This window comes from Canis lupus, chromosome X, assembly GCF_011100685.1.
Source record: "Canis lupus familiaris isolate Mischka breed German Shepherd chromosome X, alternate assembly UU_Cfam_GSD_1.0, whole genome shotgun sequence".
NCBI lineage: Eukaryota > Metazoa > Chordata > Mammalia > Carnivora > Canidae > Canis > Canis lupus.
The window spans coordinates 10,854,096-10,881,808 of NC_049260.1; the positions used below are offsets into that span (position 1 = coordinate 10,854,096).

At 40.8% G+C, this 27,713-nt stretch overlaps 1 protein-coding gene across 15 annotated transcripts in view; it reads right to left on the minus strand.

Moving 5' to 3' along the window:
- Positions 1-27,713, minus strand: part of FANCB (FA complementation group B) — a 459,601-nt gene that overhangs the window by 128,394 nt on the left and 303,494 nt on the right. For 13 of the 15 annotated variants that reach the window (XR_005386142.1, XR_005386146.1, XR_005386147.1 and 10 more), the window contains 3 exons: positions 26,940-27,030; positions 8,411-8,997; positions 6,786-6,945 (listed from right to left, as the gene is read on the minus strand). The gene's annotated coding sequence lies outside the window, so the exon portion shown is untranslated. Of the gene's footprint in view, positions 1-2,793; positions 3,354-6,785; positions 6,946-8,339; positions 8,998-26,939; positions 27,031-27,713 lie in introns of those variants that run through there. The other 2 variants (XR_005386151.1, XR_005386150.1) reach the window with 2 other exon arrangements.

Consider the following 27,713-nt stretch of genomic DNA (forward strand, 5'->3'; position numbering starts at 1 on the left):
GATGTATATATGGTATGTATAATGAATTAGGTGAGATATTTTATTGACAGGCAACATCATTGCACTTTTTTTCACCTTTGGGAATGCTCCAATCCATTCACAAGAACGTTCAGAATCATGTTCTGCAAATTCCAATGTTTGAGCAATGTGGGATGAGGGTGTAGAGGGAGGGGTAGAGGAAATTTCACCTAAGCAAGAATCTTCTCACCAGATTTTGTTCATATCAGCTCTGATTATAGGGCAATTGGTACAAGCTTTCTTTCAAATGTTTTATAATATCTCAGAGAGATGGCAAAGATGAAGCATGTAAAAGCCAGTAATTGACCATAGAAGAACTCATTGATAAATGGATGTTTCTAATTATAAATATGATATTCCTAAGTATAAAACACAGAACATCTCAGCCAACCATCCTAAAATTTCAAGTTCTAAAATTGAGCATGCCAACAACAAAGAGGGTTTTTGAGATAATCACTATTACCACCAACATACCATCATTATCATATGGTATTTTTTTATGTGCCAGGCATAAAGTTAAGCATTTTACTCTAATAGGTAGTTTAATCCTCACACAAACTCTATAAGGTAGATATTATTATTATGCTCCTTTTATAGGGGAACAAACTAGGTCTTAGAGCAGCTAAATTTATATCACTAAGGTCCAAATTCTGCTATCATCCATTTATTTGCCACTATACAGACAGCAATCCTAAGTGCTCTTGCATTGGTATTCTTTTTAAGATAACACATTTAAAGTTCGAAGCATGTAATAAACATTTGCTAGAGTGAAGGGCAACCCTCTTCCAATGTAGAACATGAAAGAGATATCTGAATGTGATTTAAAGATCCTTTGACCATTACCTGACTAGTGAAGAAGCAGCTATTTTTATATTACCATGACTCCTGCTTTCCAAATTTGTAAAGTGGTGCACAGACACACCAGGACACAAAATAAAAAGCTTTCTCTTTTCACCCACCCTTTGTTACTACAGTAAATGGTAGAGCTGATTTTCCCATCTAGACATCAGAATGGCAAAACAACACAGAGGTTGTGACACAGATTCTGGAGCAGGACTGCCTGGATTTTTCCAGATCCTGGCTGTACCACTTGCTACCTGTGTGACTCAAAGAAGTCACTTAATGTGACTATACCTCAATTTAATTGTCTACAAAATGGTGATAAAAATATCCTGCTTCATAAGGCAGTAGTAAAGATTAAATGAGATGCTATATGTAACACACTCAGAACTATGTGATAAATGTTAACTTGTATCATTATCTGACTATAGCATTCATCACTTATTCATCACTAAACTGTCCCCTGGAGGTAATCACTGGGCTTTTACTGTCTCTAAAATGATTGGCTTCTAACTCTGTCTCCCCATGATAACAAACTCCTTAATGGTGGGGGCCACTTATTATCTCTTTATGCTTCCTGGTGCCTGGCACAATTGCCTTTTTATGTGTAAGGACTGCAAAGTGTATTACTGCATTAAAAAAGTGTGGGTGATGGAGAAGATCTTTTATTTTGTACTTTGGTCTATCTTTACACTAGTTTTACAAATTTCAAAAGCTGGAGTCATGACAATATAAAAATAGCCACTATACTCGACTAATGAAGCAGATGGAAAAGGATCTTCAAATCACATTAAAGCATCTCTTACATACTTTCCATTACCTGAAAGGAAGGGTTTTGCTTTAACCCAGTTAATGTTTGCTCCTGGTTAGTGCCTTGTATCTTCTTTTATTTCTTGTCTTTTCTTTACTTTTTAGAGAAGGAGAGGGAAAGTGGGGGGAGGAGCAGAGGGAGAGAGGGAGTCTTAAGCAGGCTCCATGCCCAGTGCAGAGCTGAAGTGGGGCTCAATCTCACGACCCTGAGATTATGACCTGAGCCAAGTGTCGGGCGCTTAACCAACTGAGCCACCCAAGTGCCCTGTATTTTCTTTTTTTATCTTAAAAGAACACCAAGTCAAGAACACTGAATGTTACTGACCTTATACTAGCAATGAACCCAACTGGATGGATAGTAGAATTGGGGCATAACTGTATGAGTCCTCAGGGATATGAGTGAAGTTAGGTAAGAAGGCAAAATGGCATAGAGGGACACAGTTGTTGGCCAAATCTTTTTATTAAACATCTATTATAATCCCAAGAATGGACAAAGTATAACTTCTGTAGCAACCACACAGATTACTTTAGTGTTGAGAATGTTAACTGGAAAAACAAGTACCTGGTACTAGTTTTGCAGACTGAGATGTATGGGGAGACAGTGTCACGTTGGTGATGGGTCTGTCATTTCTGTAAGTCACATAATAAATAAGGGCATATCAAGCCATCCATCTAAAGGCGCTGGTGGAATTAAAACAGCATTTGGAAAGTATTTCACTGGTCAGCAGCAGCAGAAAATAATGGTCATCTCGGTAAATACCTAAGCTTTCTTCTAAGGGGCTCAAAGGCTCTATTTATACCCAGATAACGCAGAAGTCTCAAAGCTCTCTACTATATAGACATTTACCCCTAGGCTCATGCTAAAATAGCACTTGGTCTTAAAAAATTGTTCTCTCAGAAGTCACATTGTTAGAGCTACTCTTGTTTACTCTGATTATTTCCCAAGATGGACATCACTGTGAGTGCCTGTCAGTTTCCTAAGAATCAAGCCTTATAGACATCACTCTTTCATCTCCACTCTATTATCAGGCAAGCATCACCCAGGGTCACCCTTTGAGCATGAGGGTATCTCTAACTTTAAGGAACTACAAAATATTAAAGTCTGAACTTTATATATATACCCTATGAAGGAGAGAGAGGGACTCTTTATTAAAGACATATACATACCATGTTGCAAACTTGTACTGAGCACTATGTGTGTGTATCTTACATATATGCCATATAGGTTATATATACATTACATATATACTATATACTACATGATCCATCCTTAGTTTCTCAGTCAAAACTCTCAACATGTCACTCTTGATATGTCTTCTCTTCTTTTGATGCCTCTCTTCTCTTACACTTCACAATGGGTTCAGTAGCACATATGATCAGCCTCATCTTCATAATATACCTGCAATCTGACCACGTGTCACTACCTCTACTGCCACCATTCTGGTCCCATATGCCATCTTCTCTCACCCGGACTGTTGTGCTGGCTTTATAACTGGTCTCCCTGCTTCCATTCTTGCCTCACAAAAGCCTATTCTCAATTAAGTTCCAGGGTGATCCTTTGACAGCATAAGGTGGGTCATGTAGCTCCTCTGCTGAAAACCTTCCAATGGCTTCCATCTCACGCCATCATCTGTCCCACCTGCTACCTCTTCAACTTCATCTCCAGCTCTTCTGCATGCCTCATTCTGTTTTGTGTTTTATGTAAATAGAAGCACAGAGTAGTTATTTTGTGTGTGTCTGGATCCTTTCTTTCAACATTAAAGTACTTAAGAGATAGTGGTATTATCTCAGAGTTAGACAGACTAATAGCACAAAAGGGAAGGTCTGGAATTGTGCCCATGTATACATGAAAGAGATGAAAAGATACATGAAAAAATAAAAAGAGATGAAAGATACATAAAAAGAGAGGACCTAGAATTGGCCCGCATAAACAAGAGTTGGCGTGGGAGATCAGTGAGTAAATAACCCATCTCTTCAATAACTAACACTGGAAGGAACAGCTATCCCTACGGAAAGAAATGAACTTGTATCTCCATTTTCTATCATAAACAAAATCAATTACAAGTGGATACAAGACTCAAAGGCAAACAGGAAACTAAATCCTAAAGAAGAAAATATATGAGAAAAGTATTACAACTTCTGGGTGGGGAGGATTTCTTTAAAAAGATGACAAATGTACAAGCAAAGGAAATACAAGCTCAGTTTAAGTACATTATAATTAAGGGGCAGCCCGGGTGGCTCAGCAGTTTAGCGCCGCCTTCAGCCCAGGGTGTGATCCTAGAGACCCAGGATCAAGTCCTGTGTCAGGCTCCCTGCATGGAGCATGCTTCTCCCTCTGCCTGTGTCTCTCTGCCTCTGTGTGTGTGTGTGTGTGTGTGTGTGTGTGTGTGTCTGTCTGTCTCGTGAATAAATAAATAAAATCTTTATTTATTTATTTATTTTTTATTTTTTTCTTTTTTTAAAAAAGAATTTCTGTTCAATAAATAGACTGTAAAAGGTAAAACATAAGCCTCAAATAAGGAGAAGATATTTGCAGTACATATGACTGGCAAGGGATTAATACCCAGAATATAAAGAAAGTCCACAAATCAATGAATAAAAAAAAAAAGAAAAAACCTGTAGGCACTTCAAAAGAAAAGATATTTGAATGAAAATATCCCTGATCTCATTAATAACCTGGGGATACTAATTAAGGATACAACGAGATGGCATTTTATGCCTACCAGATGAGCAGAAATTAAAATGTCTGACAAAGATGATTATTGCTAGAATGTAGAGAACCAAACACTTCTTGAGCTATTAGTAGGTATATAAATTGGTTCCACCACTTTGGAAAACAATGTGGCATCACCTTGTAAAGATATATAGGTATCCTTATTACCCAACAGTTTGATTCCCTGGCCTGTACCCTAGAGAGACTCTTTCTTATCTGACCCTAGAAACATGTGAAAAGTATTCCATGTAGAGTGATTGTAATAACAAGAAAATAGAAACACCACTATTACCACTGACTGGAGAATGGATGAAAAAACTAAAATATATTGATAAACTGGAGCAGAGTACAAAAGAATACCTAATCTGTGCTTCCATTTAAATGACACATGTTAGTAATATTAAGAAGAGCACTGAAAATGAAATACAGTTATACGCATCAATAATGGGGGGACTGTTAAATGTAATACTGATCAAAAAAGCAAGTCACCAAAGAGTGCACACAGTATAATTCTGTTCATAAAATGTCCCAAAACATGTGAAGAAAATAAAATTTTGTTTAGAAATGCATAAAAATTCTGGTAAAAACATCCAACAAAGTAAAGGAATAATGAACACAAAATTCAAGATAGTAGTTATCTCTGGGGGTAGGGTGGGATACAAAAGGGTTCAGGCAAAAAAAAAAAAAGAAAAAGAAAGGGTTCAGGCAGGGGCACTTGGGGAACTTCAGAGGTTTGGGTAATATTCTCTTTCTTAAGAAAGATTGGAGGGTACAGGGGTTATTTGATTATTATTTAAACCATATATATTATATACTTTTTATGCCTATGATATATTTAATAATGAGTTATTCTACTGCTGTGCTTTCCAATATGGTAGTCCCTAGACATGTGTGGCTATGTGAAATCAAACTATTTAAAATTAAATAAGATTAGGGCAGCCCGGGTGGCTCAGTGGTTTAGCGCCGCCTTCAGCCCAGGGTGTGATCCTGGAGACGCGGGATCAAGTCCCACGTCGGGCTCCCTGCATGGAGCCTGCTTCTCTCCTCTGCCTGTGTCTCTGCCTCAATCTCTCCCTCTCTCTCTCTCTCTCTCTCTCTCTCTCTCTGTGTGTGTGTGATGACTAAATAAATAAAATCTTTAAAAAATTAAGTAAGATTAAACATTCAATTCCTCAGTTATATGCCACAGTTCAAATTCTCAGTAACCACATGTGGGTGCTAGCTACCATATTGGACGTTGCAGATCATTGGGCAGCACTCTTCTAGGACATTTTTACCTCCTAAGCATTATAGCTTTTATCCACTTTTTATAAAATCAGGCAATTCAATGACTTTCTACAAAAAAAAAAGTCTCCATAGTTCTGTCAATAACAGCAGTAGGAGATGAAGCAAAGATTTACTTCCTATGGATTTTGTTGATCCTCTTGGTTAAAGAAAATTCCATTAACAAATTTGTCAGACTTCATATTCCAGTTCACTTAACTCATCAAATGCCAGCATGAGCCTGATTACTATTCTGCTTCAGGAAGTCAAAGACAGTTTCCATGCAGCTTCTTGTACCAACAAGGTCGTGAGCAGAATTTCATCTGCCAAAAAAATTTCATTGTGTGAAGATTTCCAAAGCTACATATCCTCCAAGGTAGAATTCATAAGTGTAAAATGGTCTTCTAGAATGAGAAGGCACTACAGAGAAAAGAGAAGATCTGCCTTCCTCCCACTTCTTTTTCCAGGGCCTCCCCAAATCAGGTGTTGCTAAACTGAGAGGTTCAGATTCTAGTTCTCTAGTGTGTGTTTTACCCTGTGTGTTAGAAGGTCAAATACATGGGTATATTTCTCTGTTTCCCTTGCCTTCATGGAGCAGAATCTGTCCCTGGGCTCTGGTAGCTTTTCCTTCTTTTCTCTCTCACATACACTTGGATGTTCTAAACCCTGGCCTCACATTCATAATACAGTTTCCGTAAGGGTGGTAAAATTTTGAAAGTGGGGTTTGGAACTGGGGGAGGGATAAGCTCTCCCTGTGCACTTGGGTCAAAGCCGTGGATTTTTATCCAGTTGCCTGGAAAGGTCTGCATTTGGAGTTTTAGACACAAGCTCACTGGAAAAAAAAAAAGAAACAATGCCTTTCTTTTGCCATTGTCCATTGTGGGCACAGTGACTTCAGGGACTTCAAGGAGAAGTGAGGGGCTAAACCAAAATCGGATTTAGGTGATACTCTCCTCTTTGCTCAGAACTCCATTTAATGGCACTTAAAGCCCCAACATCACCCCCAGAGATCCTAGGTGAGGATTTGTGACTCAGACTTGAATGGGGAATTAGAAAAGTAGCAGTCACAAGCCTACCGTTTGCTGTAGTACAACTCTGCTAGGAGCAGACATTCCATTTATTACATGGGTGTTTCCCTCACCTTATGAGTGGTGATCATCCCATCAACAGCAGAGGTGGTGTGGTAGGAAGCAGCGAGCTACCTTCTGTCCTCGCTCAGGGCATGTAGGACATGCCTGTCCATCCTAGCAATGTTACATCTTGAAGCCAAGAATGTTTGCATGGCCTGCTGTCCTGAATCCCTGAAGAGAAAAGACATCCTTAAAAACACTATTTTAATAGTTAAAATTTACTTCTAAAGAAGACTTATTTCATCTGATTGCTCTGCTCACACAATTTGTTGAACCCAAAGCAATGAGTGCCCCTAAATTCATCACAGATATTCACAGCAGTAACAAGAATTATGATAAAATAATTTCCCATTTACCAATCAAAGTCATCATAATTCCAGATTCTGCAAAGAGGTCTACTTCCTTCTCTTTTACTAATAAGTCTAGGTTTGGGTTTTTTCCCCAATTATTCATTTTGTATTCATTCATTTCATCTGTTTATTTGATAGCATTCATTGTCTAAGTCACTGGTTTCAAATCTGTGCATTATGGGCACTCAGGAATTCTAGGTCCTCTGCAAAAGGACCCCCTCATTTTTTAAAGATTTTTTTCATTTATTTATTCATGAGAGACACACAGAGGCAGAGACATAGGCAGAGGGAGAAGCGGGCTCCCTGTAAGGAGCCTGATGTGGGACTCTATCCCAGGACTCTAGGATCATGCCCTGAACCGAAGGCAGATGTTCAACCACTGAGCCACCCAGGTGCCCCACCAAAGGATCCTTTAATCTCTCTGCTCACCAAGTACAAGTTGCATAATGAATAAAAATAGGTCTTCCTATATATGGACTGCTATTTTCAAATGTCCACAGGTGTTGTGATTAAGAAAATACAAAATCATTTAAAATTGTTTTTGAAACTATAGACATTTTGAGAAAAATAAAATATTTTCTCAACCAACTAAAACTAGAAACACAAGCAAAACTATATGATGATTTGGAGATTTTTCTGATCGTATAAAGAGGTCTTCAAACTCAGTGTTAGGGGCACCCCCGGTGGCGCAGCGGTTTAGCGCCGCCTACAGCCCGGGGTCTGATCCTGGAGACCCAGGATCGAGTCCCGCGTCGGGCTCCCAGCATGGAGCCCGCTTCTCCCTCTGCCTGTGTCTCTGCCTCTCAGTCTCTCTCTCTCTCTGAATAAATAAATTAAAAAAAAAACTCAGTGTTAGGAAACTCTGGTCTGAGTCATGCAGAGTTGAATCCTCTCTCACTGTGAATTAATGTCTGCCAACAGACTTTCCAAATCCTTAAGCAACAGGACCCACTGCTAATCAGTGACTATGTAGGTTAGAATAGTGCTAGAGCAGATCCTGGGACAGATACCTGGGATATTAACAAAGGAAAATGAGCAAAACCCTCTCACACAAAGAAAGAAATAACCCTTTTTCTTATCCAAAGTGAATGTTCCCTTCCTTTCTGAAAAATCCTACAATACCACAATTTCTTTCCAAACATAAGGACATAATAGGACCCAGAGAACATGGAGGAAAAGTCAGGGGATCCCAGGCATATAGCCATTCAGTCTCACCCAAGCATTCCATTGTCCTGCTTTTGCCTCCCGAGGTGTTCCTGGATGGAAGCAGTGCCCAGCACCCTCACCTTTTAAATAAGCCTCTGCTTCTTCTCGAGCGCCTCATCTGCCTGGGATTCAAGCACTAGAAGGATGGGTAGCCAGCTACGATTCCTGCAGGGGCTGCATGTGCAATGTGCCAATTCTCTGCAGTTCCAGTTAAATGGCCAACATGATCTCTTCTTCAGTCAGCTGCAACCGAAGTCTGGGGGGGCCGCTTGGGGATAAAAACTGGGGATGCAGCTGGGCTCCAGTCCCAAGGTCAACTGATAAGATGTGAGGACTCATTCACTTCTAGTGAATGTTTGTTCCTTTTTTTGCAAACTCGTTGGAAAAGAACAGTTAAAAGTATCATATGATATGTATCTTTTGCTTAAAGTTTGAACAGCAGGGATGCACAGTTCTCCAAAGAGATCCTTTTGTATCACAATCTCCTTTAGCTCAGTTCCAAGTCCACCCTTTGTACCTCAGATTTTGGTTCATCAACTTGCAAAATGCATGTTCTTGGTAATAACTGGGAGTGGGGAGGGTGAATCAGAGAATCTTCATGTCTGGACGAAACAAAGAAACGACAGAAATCCTGTATCCCTGATGCTAAATCAGTAGTCTCGGCTTCCTGTGGAAGAAAACACACCTTGAAAAGGGGCTGGGGAGACTGTGGAGAAGTGGAAGGAGAGTACATGGGGAAATAATCAAACTTCATAACCTTCTATTGCCTACCCTGGATTCGGTGGACATTGTATAAGGCTAGTTTATTATACTACCAAATTGGCATAATGATAGCCAGCTTCAGCACGAAGCACACACTCTGCACATAATAAGTACCCAATAAATATTTATTAACAGCATCTGACCAATTGGAGACCAATTTTAAAGTCTGCTTCTGTCTTCTTTGCCAGTTTGCATCTACTTGATTTCAGCTCTCAGAATTCCTTTAACTAGGCTCAAGCCCAAGATTATAGTTGGAATTACTCTCAAACTTGCTCATTTTGCCCTAGTATCATGCTCAGAAAATACTATCTTTCCTGGGGGAAATACACCACAAATAGCTTTGCCTGTTTTTGCCTCGTGTTTCTGAATGTAATTTTTTAAAACATTAATTGTAAAGTATTTTTAAAAACTGTCATAAAAATTACCTTACCATGTGCATTTCCTCCGAAGTAGCTCAAAACTGGGACTGTATTATTATTATTTTTTACCTACACTTCATAATAATATTTTACCACCTATGGTTGTAAAAGGAGGGCCACACACTCTCCTGGAAGCTGGCAGTCTTACAGTCTTGTCATGGCTATTACTGGAGCCATTTTAGGTCATCCCTGTTTAGGTTAGGGAAGTCTGGTCCTGAAAGGCTAATACATCAACACTGGGTACAAATCTGAAAATATTGGGAGAGGCCGCTCACTTCCTCTTCCCAACTTTTAAAATCAGCTTCGGGGAACCTCCACACAGTTTTCCAGTGGCTGCATCAGTTCCCATTCCCACCAACAGTGCAGGAGGGTTCCCCTTTCTCCACATCCTCTCCAACATTTGTGGTTTCCTGCCTTGTTAATTTTCCCCATTCTCACTGGTGTGAGGTGGGATCTCATGGTGGTTTTGCTTTGTATTTCCCTGATGGCAAGTGATGCGGAGCATTTTCTCACATGCTTGTTGGCCGCGTCTCTGTCTTCCTCTGTGAGATTTCTGTTTATGTCTTTTGCCCATTTCATGATTGGATTGTTTGTTTCTTTGCTGTTGAGTTTAATAAGTTCTTTATAGATCTTGGAAACTAGCCCTTTATCTGATACGTCATTTGCAAATATCTTCTCCCATTCTGTAGGTTGTCTTTGAGTTTTGTTGACTGTATCCTTTGCTGTGCAAAAGCTTCTTATCTTGATGAAGTCCCAATAGTTCATTTTTGCTTTTGTTTCTCTTGCCTTCGTGGATGTATCTTGCAAGAAGTTACTGTGGCCAAGTTCAGAAAGGGTGTTGCCTGTGTTCTCCTCTAGGATTTTGATGGAATCTTGTCTCACATTTAGATCTTTCATCCATTTTGAGTTTATCTTTGTGTATGGTGCAAGAGAGTGGTCTAGTTTCATTCTTCTGTATGTGGATGTCCAATTTCCCAGCACCATTTATTGAAGAGACTGTCTTTCTTCCAGTAGATAGTCTTTCCTCCTTTATCGAATATTAGTTGACCATAAAGTTGAGGGTCCACTTCTGGATTCTCTATTCTGTTCCACTGATCTATGTGTCTGTTTTTGTGCCAGTACCACACAGTCTTGATGACAACAGCTTTGTAGTACAACCTGATTTCTGGCATTGTGATGCACCCAGCTATGGTTTTCTTTTTTAAAATTCCCCTGGCTATTCGGGGTCTTTTCTGATTCCACACATATCTTAAAATAATTTGTTCCAACTCTCTGAAGAAAGTCCATGGTATTTTGATAGGGATTGCATTAAACTGTGTGGAGGTTCCTCAAAGAGTTAAAAATAGATCTGCCCTACGACCCAGCAATTGCGCTGCTGGGGATTTACCCCAAAGATACAGATGCAATGAAACACCGGGACACCTGCACCCCGATGTTTATAGCAGCAATGTCCACAATAGCCAAACTGTGGAAGGAGCCTCGGTGTCCATCGAAAGATGAATGGATAAAGAAGATGTGGTTCATGTATACAATGGAATATTCCTCAGCCATAGAAACGACAAATACCCACCATTTGCTTCGACGTGGATGGAACTGGAGGGTATTATGCTGAGTGAAATAAGTCAATCGGAGAAGAACAAACATTACATGGTCTCATTCATTTGGGGAATATAAAAATAATGAAAGGGAATAAAGGGGAAAGGAGAAAAAATGAGTGGGAAATATCAGGGAGGGAGACAGAACATGAGAGACTCCTAACTCTGGGAAATGAACAAGGGGTAGTGGAAGGGGAGGTGGGGGGGGGGACAGGGTGACGGGGTGATGGGCACTGAGGGGGGCACTTGATGGGATGAGCACTGGGTGTTATTCTATATGTTGGCAAATTGAACACCAATAAAAAATAAATTTATAAAAAAATCAGCTTCGGGATAAGTGTAAATCACTAATTGGTGGCTCTTAGACTTTGGGATGCATAAGAATCCCTTGGAAAGCTTGTTAAGATACAGATTCCTGTGTCTACCTCCAGAGACCTCATTTAGGAGGGGCTGCCTGAACCTCGGGATTTCTAGCAAGCTCCCAGTTGATGCTGAGGCTGCCATTCTGCAGGCCACACTTTGAGGAGCATTATTCTAATGACCTGGATGAGTTAATGAAGCTGTTTAAAACGCCTGATGTCCTCCTAGAGGATTATGTATGGGTTCGAGTAATCCTGCCTAATAAGTGAAGATGGATGTCAATACATGGGCATCTTTAGACTTAAGCTCTGGCTATACCAGAAATAGTATGTTTTGAGACCAGCTCCAGTTAGACAAATGTGTTGTCATAGCTGATCACCAGGACTCGTGCCTTACCAATTCTGTTGTTAAGGCAGCCTGAGAAGTGTGTGTACATCAGGGGGAAGCCTGTCTCACTACTTTGGGGAATACAGGGTCAAATGAAATTTGAGGTAATTCCAGGAACACTGTGGAAAAGGGAGAAAGCACCCAAGTAGATCCACTTATCTTCTATGATAGCAGTTTAAAAGACCATAGCCCAAAGGGCATGGGTGAGTTTGTCTCCTTGGGAAGCAAAATGGGTTGACAGAAGATGGGTGTGGATGTATTTTCAATTAATTCAAATGAGTTTTCCTGCACACTTGAATTTTGTAGGAGCTTATCACACAGAACAGCAGGTTCTCAACAAATCGGGAGGCATGATTCAAAGAAGAGGTGTCCTTGAGTGTTGTCAAGATGCATTCATAGCCTCTGGAGTCCTCATGCTGTTAATGCTCTATTTATCTGCTCTGCTGTCTATAAGACCAACAGAAAGCATATTCTCTGAGGAAAATGCTAAAATTCAGTTCAAGGTATGGAGTCCTCCTCTGTTTGGCTTATCTCATTTAGGATAATACCCCAGGTCTATCCATATTATCACAAATGGCAAGATTTTATTCTTTTTATGACCGAGTAATAGTCCATTGTGTGTCTATATATATCACCTCTTCTTTATCCATTCATCTTTTGATGGGTGCTCAGCTTGCTTCCATATCTATTGTAAATAATGCTGCAGTAAACATAGAGGTGCATATATCTTTCTGAATTACTGTTTTTGCTTCCTTTGAATAATTGCCCAGCAGTGGAACAACTGGATCATATGATATTCCTACGTTTAGTTTTTTGAGGAAACTCCATACCGTATTGCACAGTGGCTGCACCAATTTACATCCCCACCAACAGCGCACAGAGGTACCCTTTTCTCCACATCCTCCCCAACAAACTTGCTATCTCTTCCCTTTTTGATACTAGCCATTCTAACAGGTATGAGGTGATGTTTCATTGTGATTTTGATTTGCATCTTCCTGATGATGAATGACACTGAGCATCTTTTCATACCATATGATTTCACTTATTTGTGGAATTTAAAGAACAAAACAAACCATAATGACAACAAAAAAGAGAGAAACAGGCTCATAAATACAGAGAATAAACTGGTAGTTGCCAAAGGGGGGGAGTGAGGAGATGGGCGAAATGGGTGAAAGAGATGGAGAAGCAGGGCAGCCCGAGTGGCTCAGTGGTTTAGCGCCGCCTTCAGCCCAGGACGTGATCCTGGAGACCCGGGATGGAGTCCCACATTGGGCTCCCTGCATGGAGCCTGCTTCTCCCTCTGTCTGTGTCTCTGCCTCTCTCTCTCTGTGTCTCTCATGAATAAATAAATAAAATCTTAAAAAAAAAAGAGATGGAGAAGTACAAACTTCCAGGTATAAAATAAGTAAATCACGGGGCTTAAAAGTACAGCATATGGAATATAGTCAATAATACTGTAATACACTAATTGTAGTGAGCATTTTGTAATGTATATAATGTTAAATCCCTGTTGTACCCCTGAAACCAATTTAATATTAGATGTCAACTATATTTCAATTAAAAATTGGAGAAAAAAAATTGGAGAAAAATGGTATGGAGGACTTCTGGATCTGGCTAAAATGGGATAAACACACTTCATTCCATCCTCCCACTGATTACAACCAAAAACCCTGGACAGAATACATAAAGTATCTGAGGATGGCAAATGAACACATGGAAGTATGTTCAACATCATTAGTCACTAGGGAAATGTAAATTAAAACTGCAATAAGATATGACTACACAGCTATCGGAATGGTTTATACAATAACCTAATACCAGGTGCTGTGAGCATTCAGAGCAACTGGAGCTCTTATACATTACTGATGGAAACTCAAAATGGGACAGACATTCTAGAAAATAATTTAACAGTTTAAGGTAAACAAAATACCAAATGCACTAACATTCCTAAGTGATTATCCAAAAGAAATGAAAACTTATATTCACACACAAAGCTGTACGTGAATTTTTATAAAAGCCTTAAAGTGAAAAAAATGTCTTTCAACAGATGAATGAATCAACAAATTGTGATCCAGGGGCACCTGGGTGGCTCAGTCAGTTAAGTGCCTGCCTTTGGCTCAGGTCATGATCCCAGGGTCCTGGGATCAAGCCCCTGCATTGCATTAGGTTCCTTGGTCAGCAGGGAGTCTGCTTTTCCCTCTGCCTCTGCACCCCCACCCCACTTGCGCTCTCTCTCAAATAAATAAATAAATAAATAAATAAATATTTTTCAAAAATCCAAATTATGATCCATAAAATGAAATGCTACTCAATAATAGAGAGGAATAATCTAAGTATATATGAACAACATAGATAAATCACAAATACATTGTGCCAAATGAGAGAAACCAGTCTAAGAAGTTGCATACTGCAATAATGCCATTTATAAGACATTCTGAAAAAGCAAACTATAGAGTGACTAGTGGCTTTTCAGGAAAAAGGGTGGGTAAGGGGTTGACCATAAAGGAACAGCATGAATTTAGGGGAGCTTTTGTGGTTTAATCCAGAGTGTGGTAGTGGTTACATGACACCATGCATTTGTCAAAAGTCACTGAACTTGACACCAAAACAAAAGTGAATTTCACTGTATGTCAACTTAAAAACAAATGAAATAGGGGATCCCTGGGTGGCTCAGTGGTTTAGCGCCTGCCTTTGGCCCAGGGCATAATCCTGGAGTCTTGGGATCAAGTCCCACGTCGGGCTCCCAGCATGGAGCCTGCTTCTCCCTCCTCCTGTGTCTTTGCCTCTCTCTCTCTCTCTCTATGTCTATCATAAATAAATAAATAAATCTTAAAAAAAACAAATGAAATAAAAACAGTATCTGCTAAAGCTGAACATACATACGTTGTAGGGCTCAGCCATTCTTTTTTTTTTTTTTTTTTTGGTTTATATCTGAAAGAAATGCACAGTTGTTCACTAAAACACATGTATGAGAATGTAATAATACTATTCTCAACAGTCCAAATTTAAAAACTACCAAAATATCCATCATATTAGAACAGATTAATAGAATGTGGTACAGTCAGTACAATGGAATCTACATGGGAATTAATGCACTGCAACTACACAGAATAACACGGACTACTCTCACAAACATAATGTTGAATTTTAAGAAGCCAAATATAAAAGTGTATATACTAGATGATTTCCTTTATATGAAATTCAAAAGCAGGCAGAAGCTAATTAAGGTGTCAGAAGTCGGGGTAGCATTTACTCTTGATGGTCTAATAATTGAAGAGGGAAAAAGAGGTCTTGTTGGGGTGCTGGTAATATTCTATTTTTGATCTGGGTGCTATTGATAGGGGTGTGTTCAGTTTGGGAGAATTTATCAGACTGTAACCTTATGTAACTTCAGCACACTATGTATGTTATACTTCAATATAATGTGGATGTGTATAGATTTTTCAAGGGATAGGTTCCATAGCTTTCAGCCATTTTGCAAAGGGATTTCTGCCTCAAAACTAAATACAGCCATTGAATTGGAGAACAAAGAGCAGATCTCAAATGGCATGTGGATTGTGGCTTGACCAATAAAGTTTTTTTCTGGATTTTTCTAAATTGAGCAAGGCCTTATTCTACTTAAAGAAATTGGTGATCATGTGACCATCCCCACCCCTGGCTACATTTAAGAAAGCTGTTCTGTGTTTCCCCAGGACTGCAGGGTTTCCCAGGACTAGGCACACTCACAGCTAAAGCTGGCAAAGTCCTGGGCAGACCAGAACAGAAGTGGAAGAGACCTCTGTTCTGCTTCTTTTTAGAAAAGAGCCAGTTTCAAAGTCACATGTCATTGGAGCCATCAGCCTTTGGGAATCACCTGCCCCCCATTGAAGCACCCAGATGTGTTTCACAGGGAAACAGAATGGGATTTCCAAAAGTTCCTGTATTTGAAGAAAACTACTGTGGGTCAGGGCAGTGTTTAGAAATTCCCAGTGTTCTGAGGGCGAGGGCCATCATAGTACCTGGCCTTTAGTCAACCTTCTGGTGTGATTCTTCCTCTCGTCTTCCAAGTTAGGCGCAGGGACCTGGTTTCCTGCGTCAGCTCAGCTGGCTGCACTTTCAGTAGTGGTTTCAGGACAAGTGATTAAATGAATGCCTTTCAGAGTCCTTGCTGGTGGATCAGATTGAGCCAAAAGCAATCATGTCTCTGTACAGTGAGTTCCCTAATACCCAGAGAGAAGGCACAAATGGCCTAGTAGCCCTTGAGAGTTTTCAGTGTAAGATGGCTTCTCTCTCTCTAGGGTTGTGACTTGTGATGCTTTCCTTTTATGCTTGGTGAACAGCACTTAAAAATATTCAGTATGGGACACCTGGATGGCTCAGTGGTTGAGCATCTGCCTTTGGCTCAGGTTATGATCCCGGGGTCCTGAGATTGAGTTCTACATCAGGCTTCCCATAGGGAGCCTGCTTCTCCCTCTGCCTTGTCTCTGCCTCTCTCTCTGTCTCTTATGAATAAATAGATACAGTATAAGGTAATTAAAACTTGTCTACCCCTCTTTTTTAAAAAAAGATTTTATTTATTCATGAGAGACACTGAGAGAAAGAGAGGGCTCCTGCATGGAGCCCAATGTGGGACTCGATCCTGGGTCTCCAGGATCAGGCCCCGGGCTGAAGGCAGCGCTAAACCGCTGAGCTACCCGGGCTGCCCAGCTTTTTTTTTTTTTTTTTTTTAATAGGAGGTATCTTTGCCTTGTGTAGTAATCATGCTGTTTGCACTTGTGATTAACGAGTGGCCCTGGCATGGAGTGGAGGAACACATGAAGTGGCTGGATTCTCCAGACATTGCTGAAACTCATAAGGCAGGCTGGTGGACAAGATGTTTTACTTTCTAACCTGGTTTAAAATTCCCTCCAAAGGAACACATCTATTTTTGTTAGGTAATACAGGGTCCTACCTCTAGCTTCTAGAAAAGCCATCATGATTGGTATGAGAGCTAGAAAAAGGGAAGGGAAAGAGACAGGGAGGGAGAGTGAAGAGAGAGCGAGAGAGAGAGAGAGAGAAAGGAAAGTGCTATTGATAACAAGTTTGTTGAACACAGAGTACTTATGAAATTGCTGAATATATATTATAATACATATATATGGTCTAGAGAGAGAGAAAAAGAGAAAGATATAGATATATGACCATGTATGTCTATATCTATGTTATCATTACACATGTATACATAATGATCTTTATGTATATGTGTCCATTATATCCTTATCTAATCCTCTCAACAACTTTTGAGTGTATTATCTGTTTTATAGAAAGAATCTAAGATTGCAAGAGATGAGTAATTTGCCTCAAGCATGCACAGAAAACAGAAGAGAAAGGACTTGGACTCCATTCTTCTTGATGCCTAGTGATGCCTCAGGGACTCCATGACCACTGTGGGCCTGGGAAATAAAACAGTCCATTTTTACAAAAGGATAACTTGAGCTGGCGATTCTCAGGATAATTTTGTTTCGGATCATCCAAGAGAACTATGAAGAAAAAAAAACACACCCACATTTTAAAGGCAGAAGTTTGTGAGCCTCTAGGTTCACGGCAATGAAGAATGCCACGTTATGTGAGGGAAGGAAAAATAAAGCAGCAGGAGGGAAATGCAAGGTCTGCCCAGGGTAATTGTGAGGGGGCAAAAGCATGCTCCGATTGCCGGGGTGAGAGAAGTTCTTGAACCCTAGACGAGGCATGTTGGCTCAGGTAACCCCAAATTCTACCTTAGCATCAATGGAAGAGATTAAAACCCAGATGAAGCTATTTTTATAATTCATGGCACCATATACCTTGTGTCTTGAGATTTCAATTCCTTGGAGTGACAGACTTCTTTAAGTAAGACTAGCCAAATTAGTGCTGAGTAGATGCCACATATGTGGATTGACCTCAGACCAAGTAGCTCAGATTGTTTTGTAACACTTTGGTACATTTCTTCTCCATTTTCAATGCATTTGTCACAACTTTCTGTCCTTGAGGTAATCGTATAAACACAGTTATCTTGGCCAGGAGGCAAGCAGAGAACCAGCTATTATTGCGTTTGCTTTAGAATCTTGGAAATCAGGGATTTAGCTGGTCCTGCTTTCCCACATTGTCTTTGTGCTGGCACCATGTTATTTTCAATCCGATGTATTTCCCAGGTGCGTTGATTCCAAGGAATTCAAACTGTTTTCTGGATTCTTGATTAATGCTTACGATCCATGCCCGAGGGACCCACTGTCACATGTCAGGCCCATTTTACAGATGGAGGATTTGAGCAGCTTAATAAAAGACACGCCAGTCACAGCCTCAAAGGAATGAGCATCCAGCCCAACCGTGACCCCAAACTCACTGGTTCCCAGCTATTGCTCTCATTATTAAGGAATGTGGCTTCTCCAGTTTCTACTCTGGTGCTGGTCTTCAGCTGGTTACTAGGCAACTTGCGCTATCAGCCTGGGCGCAAAACACCAAAGCATCAAAGTCCTAGAAAAATGAGGCAAATCTTCTCATTGTATGCATGTGAAATTTAGGCTAGCATCATGCCATTCCAGCCAGCACTGGCCAGGAAAAAACAAAAAGCTTTGAAGAGCAACCAAACACTGCGCATCTGATGAATTGGGTTAATTTTAGGCTGATAATTATTACAGGTGTCTCAGAGAGCAGAAGAGGAAAACTAAAACACAGCCACTCGCCCTGCAGAGCTTAGAGCCCAAGGCACTCAAATAAATACTTGTACCACATGGAAGGATGATGGAAGGGGGATGACGAGGGGTCGAGATAGAAGAGAGAAATCATCTGATAACCAGGGTGCCTTGATCTTAGCTTTCTCAGAGCTGGCATGGTGATTTCAAAACAGGAGAGCAAAAAGGTAGAGGTGGAGAGCAAATGACCCCAGCTACTCATTTCCAAAGCATGAAAAAGAATTCCTCATAGCAGTGAGAGGAGGAGAGCAAGCTTTGTGTAGTTGCCTATAATGCTCAGCACGTGGGTCCGCGTGGGCCTGGGCATGTGAAGCGGGTTTTGTTCCTGACGACAGAGAAGGGGGTGAGACGCGGGCTGGGCTTTGCAAACAACAGCAGAGCCACGTGGCACCTGCACAGTCCTCAGGCGCAGTGAGGGAGTGGCAGACGGTGCCTCCAGCTTCCCCTTGGGCACAAGATGTGTTGCCGGGGGCATTTTCACCCCACTCTGTTTAACGGGGTGGAGGTGGGGGGGTGTTTTGACCAGACCCGAAAAGTAAGCAGCTCAGATTTTCTTAGTTTTTAAAAATGTCACTACTATGATTAGAAATCATCGTGTGGGTCACGTCTTGGAGATGTACTTCACACCCTGCCCCGCGGGGCCCCCCCACCCCATCCAGCTCACAGTTAGGCAGAGGCCTCCTCAAATTGTATCCCTCCCTCACCCTCTGATTGGTGCTGCTGGGTGGGGGGGCGCTCTGACCCAGCAATTTCACCCTGAGGGCAGAGCCACCAGGAGGGACACATGGGGTGCACAGCTCTAAGCTAAATGCCAGCCAACAGCGTTCTCATTTTTACAGAGTTCCAGCCAGTGCGATCAGCTTTCTTTTATTTATTTATTTTTACGATTTCTCATGTAAATTCAATTAGCCAATATCTAGCACGTCATTAGTTTCATATGTAGCATCCAATGATTTATCAACAGGCCTTAAAAAGAGAAGAATTTATGTAAATATTGGAAGTCATATTATCTTGATGTGCACATGGTATGACGGCTTCTTAGGAAACCTAATAGGTGCAATTAAAAAGTAGATTAGAGGATCACAAGTAAAATAATTTAGTAACATACAAGGTACCAGGGGAAATATTTTAGAAATCAATTCATTTACTAGTAGAAAGCAGAGAGAAATGGAAATGGGGGGATGTGGGGAATCACACACACACATCCTATGAACAATGGAGACAAAAACTACAAAACAGGAAAAAAATTAGCAAAGAAAGTATAAGATTTACTTGAGAGCTATTTATGTTATTGAGGGACATAAAACAAGACCCAAATAAATGTAGAGATAGATCCTGCTCCTAGATAGGAAGTCTTGATATAATAAATATGCTAATCCCTTTCAAATAAATATATCAGTTTCATGTAGTTTCCATCAGAAACACGATGGACTTCCTTTTTTAAATGGGAAATAATAACTTAAGAAAACAATGTATGCAAAATTGTCAAGAATGTTTTTGAAAACGTAGAAAATAAGGAGAGATTTATCCTCTCTGCTATTAAAATTAAAAACTACTGTGTTCCAGAATCTTTGTCATAGCATCTGCTTCTGGGGAACCCAACATGACACAGTTATGATCAGTCTGTCACTCAACCATATATTAATGGGGATGTTAGAATCCAATTTCAACAGTGAGGTTTTTATCCAGATAAAGGAGCACAAAAAGGAAGTGGGTTTAAGGTTTCTAGAGCTGCACATTATGGCCAGTTGGGTCTCAGGTGGGCTACGGATCCAGAAAGCAGTCTTCACAATCCCTTTCTCATTGTCTTATGCCTTTGGGCTTTGCTTTTTAAACATTTGCCTTTGTGACCTGGTCCTCTTTCTCGGCCAGATCAATTTGGCTCATTTCTCATCCAGCACAACTCCTTCCTGTTTTACTTGTAATTCTGTTACTTGGCACCCCTCCCAGTGCTTTGTTCTGGCTTGGCCACCTTTATGCTCCACTTGGCTTTGGCCCAAGATCCAGCACTTTTTCCTCCCTCGCTCCATTCTTGCAGGCAGTTCCAGAATTCCAGATTTAGTCATAGCCTCATTTGCAACTATACTCCTCCCTCCCCGGGAGAACACCGCCTCCAGTGGATTATGACAAGTGGCTAGACTCTGAATGATCTGGAGTCTGGGGCCATGTCTTATTTATCAGCCAGGCATTGAGAGTGTAGTTGTATTAGTTTGCTTAGGCTGCCATAACAGAGTAGTACAGTCTAAGTGGCTTAAACAACAGAAATTTATTTCCCCATAAATAAATAAATTTATTTATTTTTTAGTTCTGAAAGCCAGAAGTCTAAGATCGAGGTGTCAGCAGGGTTGGTTCCTTCTGAGGGCCTCTGTTCTTGTGGCTTGTGGATGGTCATCTTCTCCTTGTGTCTTCACATTGTCTTTCTTTTGTGCATGTCACAGTGTCCTAATCTCCTCTTCTTATAAGGACACCAGTCATTTTGGATGATGGCCAACCCCAATGATCTCATTTGTCCTTAATTCCTTAATCACCTCTTTAAAAACCCTGTCTCCAATACATTACATTCTAAGGTACTCAAGGGTAGGACTTCATCATATGAGTTTTGTGGGAGCACAATTCAGCTCATAACAATGGTTAAGCTATCTGGGTTCAAATATGTATTCACTGCTTCCTAGTTGAGGGATTTTGAGCAAGTTCTTTCATTTCTTTGGGCCTCAGTTACCCTCTCTGAAAAATGGAGAAAATAAGCGTCTGCCTCCTAGGACTGTTGTGAGGATAAAATAAAATAATACATGTAAAGCGTCTGGTTCACTGTAAGAACTCAGTAAAGGCTAGCTGTTTTTGGCATCTTTTTAAAAAAATTTATTTATGATAGTCACACAGAGAGAGAGAGAGAGGCAGAGACACAGGCAGAGGGAGAAGCAGGCTCCGTGCATGGGAGCCCGACGTGGGACTCAATCCCGGGTCTCCAGGATCGCGCCCTGGGCCAAAGGCAGGCGCCAAACCGCTGCGCCACCCAGGGATCCCTGTTTTTGGCATCTTTGAGGCCTCAGCACCAGCGCTGAATTCATTACGAATACACATACAATTTTGTATACATAAAAATATGCAGATGTGAGGTTTTTGTTCTCTTGCTCATTTGCCCAATAAGCATTTCTTGAGCACTTATCATATATCGTAGATTCTTGTTATTTGCAGTAGTGATGTTCTATGAAGTTACCTTGAATACCAATTTAGCAAATACTGCAACATTGCTCTAGGGAAAATACAGACTTAGGTTCCTGAGAGTCTCTGATCATGACATTTTTGTTAACTGACCAGTACATAACTTTGTCTTATGTATATTTCTGTTTCAATATACATTGTTGGTTCATCAATATTGAACTCATGGCCACCATCATTTATAAGTCATGCCTGAACAAAGCTCATTGCACACATGTGTTTTCTCTATAAAGCACATCACAGCCTTCTTGTGTTTGGCAACACTAGACAATACCTCAGCATTATATTTGGAAGCCATTTTAAACAGTGAAATCACCAAAAAAAGCACAAAAATTTTAAGATCGTGCCACTAAGTTGGCTGGCAAATGTACACTTGTTCATAGTGTTAGAGCTAAAAACCAAGTAGGTGAAACTTTGTCTCATGTAACTTCAGCTGGAAGTATGCATGCGCTTTGGGAGATCCAAAATTTTCTGTTGCCTTTCATATGTCCACAAATGACCATGAAAGCTCTGCGGATATTGATTTTGGGTTTACAAACAAATTTTAGTGAATTTGCAAATATGGAACCTGCAAATAATGAGAACTAAGTATAGGTCAGGCACTGTATCAGATTCCAGGTCACCACTGTGTAACAGGGGGCAGAATGTTAGGGTGGCAAAAGAGGGGTTAACGAATGACCTGCTGACTTAAGGAATTTGCAGGAATGATTGGGTTCCTTGAAGCCTCTGGGAAGGAAGAGGATTCCAAGCATCTGCCTCCTGAAGAAGTTCTACCATCATTTCATTTGCTGAACGATAAGTATCTTTTTCCGGAGGGTACCACAATCAGAGTAAGATCTGACTGAAGTCCAACCTGAGTTACGTAGTGTGGCAGCAGTTCCCTGTGTGTCCTGTGTCTCCTGGGAAATGCCTGAATGTGACTAACATGGGTCTTGCATTCTCCCTTCTATTCAAACAGTTCCTGGCTGCTACACTTTTCCTCTCCAGTGTGGCGGTGGCTCGCCCTATTTCAATGCTCTCTGCGATGCCAAAGCCCATGTTCTGTAAGGAGGCAGCATGGGGGGCAGTGGACACATCTCTGATTTGGGATTTACATGGTTCTGTTCTACTCCCCACTCTGCCACTGAGCTTTAAACTCAGTTTAGGGATTCTAAACTTAGGCTACGTATGGGAACCACCTGGGGCGGGGGTGGGGGGGAGCTTTTTTTTTTTAAAGAAAAAAAAAAACATCAATGCCAGGTTCCATCCCCAACCAATCAGATGGGCTCTGGAAGGGGGGCACAGGCAGCCCTATTTTCTAAAGTTCCCAGATAGATTTAGTGTACAGCCAGAGTGGACAACCACTACTTTGACCTCCCTGATTCTCACTTTTCTCATATGCAGCAAAAGATGTTGGTATCTGATGAGTCCCAAGATAGTATGCTCTGAGCTACCAACCTAAATTCAATTTCAAAACTACCAGGGTACTTTCCCATCCAGTCTTTTCTTCTACTGATGTAGCTGCTATAGGAAATAGGTTGATTTATGTATTTTCTTTCCCATAGCATGTTTGCAGCACCATTGATGTCTGTCTTCCTTAGTTATAAGTTTAGAAGGAAGTAAAGTGATTTTTTTCCCCTCCAAACAAACACAAAATGAAAAAGACAAAAATATAACTCAGTGTTTACTAATTGGAAAGAAAAGCACCATAATCTTTCACATGCTAGCTGAACTTGAATGCTGCATGGCACGAATTTCAATGCTATCTCATGTCTCTAATCACATCCCTTGAGCACTTAGGCCCGAGTGCCATTGCTGCAGCTGGAGAGAGCAGGACAGACACAGAGTTCAGCCAAACCAGTTCTTTTCTGTTTGTTTTTGAAAAGAACATGTCTGGAACTCTGAAAAACAGTTCAGATCAGAATCTACGAAGTAAGCCTAGAATAGATTTGAGTGGGCAGATGAGCAGAGCAGAGGCCACAAGGCTCTCCCCACAGGCCAAATGCTGAGTTGAGTAACAGGAACACTTTGGCAGAGTTCTCCTCAAATGAGACACTAAAATTCCACGCTTGAGTTACTTAACAAAACCTTCACTGGATGATATGTAGCAAGTCTTTTGAAGGTAAAACTAAGTGGTAGGAAAAATTTAGATACACTGATTAGCAGTGGTCTAAAGAGACTCTTTCTAGCTGTTTGATAAATGGAGTTTTAAAAAGTTATCGCCTGCTAATTTGATAGGTCTGGGAACTCATTTCACATACTGCACGGAGGATCAGATGTGTAGTTGACCTCCACCAGTCAAAATACAAATTTGCTAAAGTGTCAGCAGTGAAGAGAAAAGATGATGGAAAGAAACTGACAGAAGTCTGAATTTGGGTCTCGGAACTTCCAGAATATACCAAAAGTTTGGCAGGATTGATCTGGAAAGTAGCCAGCAGTTATTAGAATTCACATGGAGGGCAGGTGACACATGGTGACATAAACAACTTCATGTGATCAGATCTCAGAGGGGGAAAAAAATGAAGGCTAGATAGAGGGTGCTCTCCATGGTGGAAAGAAGCAAACAGATGGAATGCTTCTGCACAGGTTATTAATCAGAAACAATGGCGTCAAGAAGCAAAAATGAGGAGGCCAGGCTCAAAGATTAGGATTCAAAGGTTGAAGGACTCTGAGAATCTAAACTGAGATGGAAACTTAGTTAGGAATCCTGGGTACTTAATAAGGAAAGATCCGGGCCTTGGGGCTTCCTGAGAGAGTGTCCTGCTTGGTCTGGGCCTCTTCCAATTTTAGCACCCGAAATCCTATACCCAGAGCAACCTCTCAGACCCGGGACAACAGAGGTGGCAGATGACCCCATGGCTGTATAATCCTGAGCCAAGACCAGATATTTTCTGAGGAAGAGGAGGCTTATTCTAAAGAAGGACACAAAAGGACACAGCTTATTTGAGGGAGAATGTCAGAAAAGGCCTAGGGAATCAAGAGCACTCCTGGTAACCACCATACCTAGCCATGGGATCTTCTAAATGTCCTTTCATCTCTGGAGATTTCCATTTCTTTATGTGTAACATGATTGGGCATTAGAGCAATGACTTTCAATCATTTTTGTTTTCCTCTTTTAAAAGCAGTAGACTTCTTTCTTCAAATGAGATCTTACTCAGAAAGGAATATATACATGAGATAAAGCAGAGCCCCTGGGTTGAAGACAGGTCAGGAGACCTATAAGCCTGATCATTCTGTTGTACACTCAACCCTCCCCCACTCCATGGCCAGCTAGCCTCGGAGGCATCTGCAACAAACCTACACAGTTCTGAAGAACAGATTTTTAAAACCACCAACTGGATGATCTTCAAGTTCTCTCTGGGTCAGAAATCCCATGATGCTTTGGCCATCCGCAACATTATCACTATTTTTCAGAACTGGATTAGCTGCCCCTATTTTCAGAGTCCTGGCCTCAATATCTCTCCCTCTTTCCAACACACACATACACTACTCGGAACACAGGAAACCAGTGTGGTTGGGATTTGCTGACTCTCAAAGTCAAATCATGCATTTGAAACATACTGAAATGATCATCTCTAGGTTGTGGGAATGCGAGTGACTGATTTCTTGTAGTGTGTGTTTTCCTGTATTTTCTACAAATTGGATATCATACTTATTCGACCTTGGGCCAAACCCTGAGGCTGGGACATGCTTTGGCCTCATCTACTCCAATTGACCTACCACCTCCCCCTGCTCAGAGACTCTTTTTTCTTGGCTTTTCCCTTTTGCCTTGCATCTCTGCCTTGACAGTGCATTCCTGCCACACACACCCCCGCCAGTTTCTCCTGTATCATTTTCCACCTTGCATTTCTTCCTCCTACTTTAGCTTCCAATGTAGTTTCCATTATTAGCTTTAATGTCCCCTGCTCCCAGGTGACTGATCCAGCCCTAAGTTGCCACACTGTTTCCTATGCATCCCCCTAGGAGCTAATTCCCTGGTGAAGGCTTCTGTTCCTGTAAATGGCTTAGTAATATCATCCTGTGCCCACCTCCCAGCCTTAGGGACTGATCTACCCCCCCCCAGTTCTGTCAATCTTATCGGATGTGCTTCCCTTTGAAGAGGGTGTTTTGATAAAGAAGAGACACGTCCTTGAATTTGATGACCCTGGATGGTCCCATGGTCATTTAGTCTCTCTCAAGATAAAGACCCTCCAATTGAGCCTGACACTATAACAAAGGATGTGTTCTCTCTTTGCCATGTACAGTAAAGCTTTATGGATAGGTATTGATAACCCTATCACCTTAAAAGGATTAAGACCACTGAGTTATAGTGAGACTCAGATGGTACACTGGAAGGTGATGGAAGAATCAAGTGACAGCTGTTAATAAAAATATCTTTGGTTGCTTTAGAAAAAAAATGCTTAACCAAAGCAAAACCTTTTATTCAATTTTTTTTTTACTGGGGTATCTGCTTATAAGGAACACTTGATAGTCCAGCAACCAATCCAGTTTCAACCATTCCTATCTTTAATTACCTAGTACCTGACTCAGGCCTGACTTGGTTCTCCTGGTCTTTTGCTTCCAGTGTTAATTTATGACCTTGGACTATCAGATCTGATTCTCCTTGATGTCATTCTTCTGTCAATAACCCTGCACATTACAAACTACTCAACTTGTTACTTGCTGATCCTTAAGAAAAGATGGTGACAGATAAATTTGAGTCAGAAAGAAACATTCCACCACTGACTGATTTTGTGACTTTCAGATTATTACCTGAACTCTCTAAACCTCATTTTTAAAAAATCTGTATAACAGGAAAGAAGAGTTACCTCACAGGATTGTTGTGAAGATGAAATTATAACATTTGTAATATAGTTGGCATAATATCTGCTCCTTGAAAAGTGGTAACTATTATTTACATGGAACAGGGCTACTCAAAGTATGCTTCATGGACCAGTGCTAATTGTTCATTACTGGTTTGTGATAGAAAAAATAAGGTACAGAAATTGAGAGTTAGCATTTTAGACTGGTAATTTTCTTAAACAAACAAACAAACAAACAAACAAACAAGTCTTTTCCCAAAGATACTTAGAGAAGCACTGCTATAGATGGAATGGACCCTAACTGGGAAATGTCTGATGTCCAGCTTAGCATATATCACCTGGAAAGACATTCTTAAGAAATATTACATGAGCTCTCCCTTTTCTGCTGGCCAATTACCTTCATGGTTTTGTTAATCCTTGAAAGTTCTCCCGTCACATCACCACATTCATGAAGGACCTCTTTCCCTTTCCTGCTCATCTGTTGGTGTCTGTTAAGGAAACACAAATTAACGTTAACATTTGTTCAAAACATAACTCAGAAAATCTGTTTCAAAAGCACGCAGGATGCATTCCAAAGCCAACTGGCATTTCTGATTTGTTACCCGTGCCATTTCCCAAAGCTGTCAGGGGATAATTAAAAGTCAGAGGGGAAATTTAATCTTTTTATGTTAAGGTATGGTGGCTATAGTAGAAAGAAAGCATTAACATTTTCGGGGGGCGGAGGGGAGAAGTGCTTGATTAAATCTAAAGAAAACAATCAATTCCAGGCGTATGCTGTGGTCACTTTATCCATTAGCTTCAGGACAAGAGCGGCATTTGGAGCAGTCTTTTCAAGGCATTGGCACCAGGCCATTCCTGAAGCACAGAGTCATTATGGAGACATTTAATTAGTGCATTTTGCATGATTGCCTATGGACACAGGAGGGGCAATGTGCCATCTAGCCCGTTTAGGGTCAATTGATGGCTGGAGAGGAGGCCAGTCTGCAAAGTCATGATAAATTCTGGGAGGTTAGGAACTTCATATTGCTTCCATTTTTAATATCTCCCATGCCCGGAATAGGGCCTGGACCATAGTAGACACTCAAAAGAATGCTTGTTGAATGAATAAATGATTTCAAAGTCATCAAAACTAGAATCCCTCTAGGAACCGTGTTCCATTACTGGTTCGGTC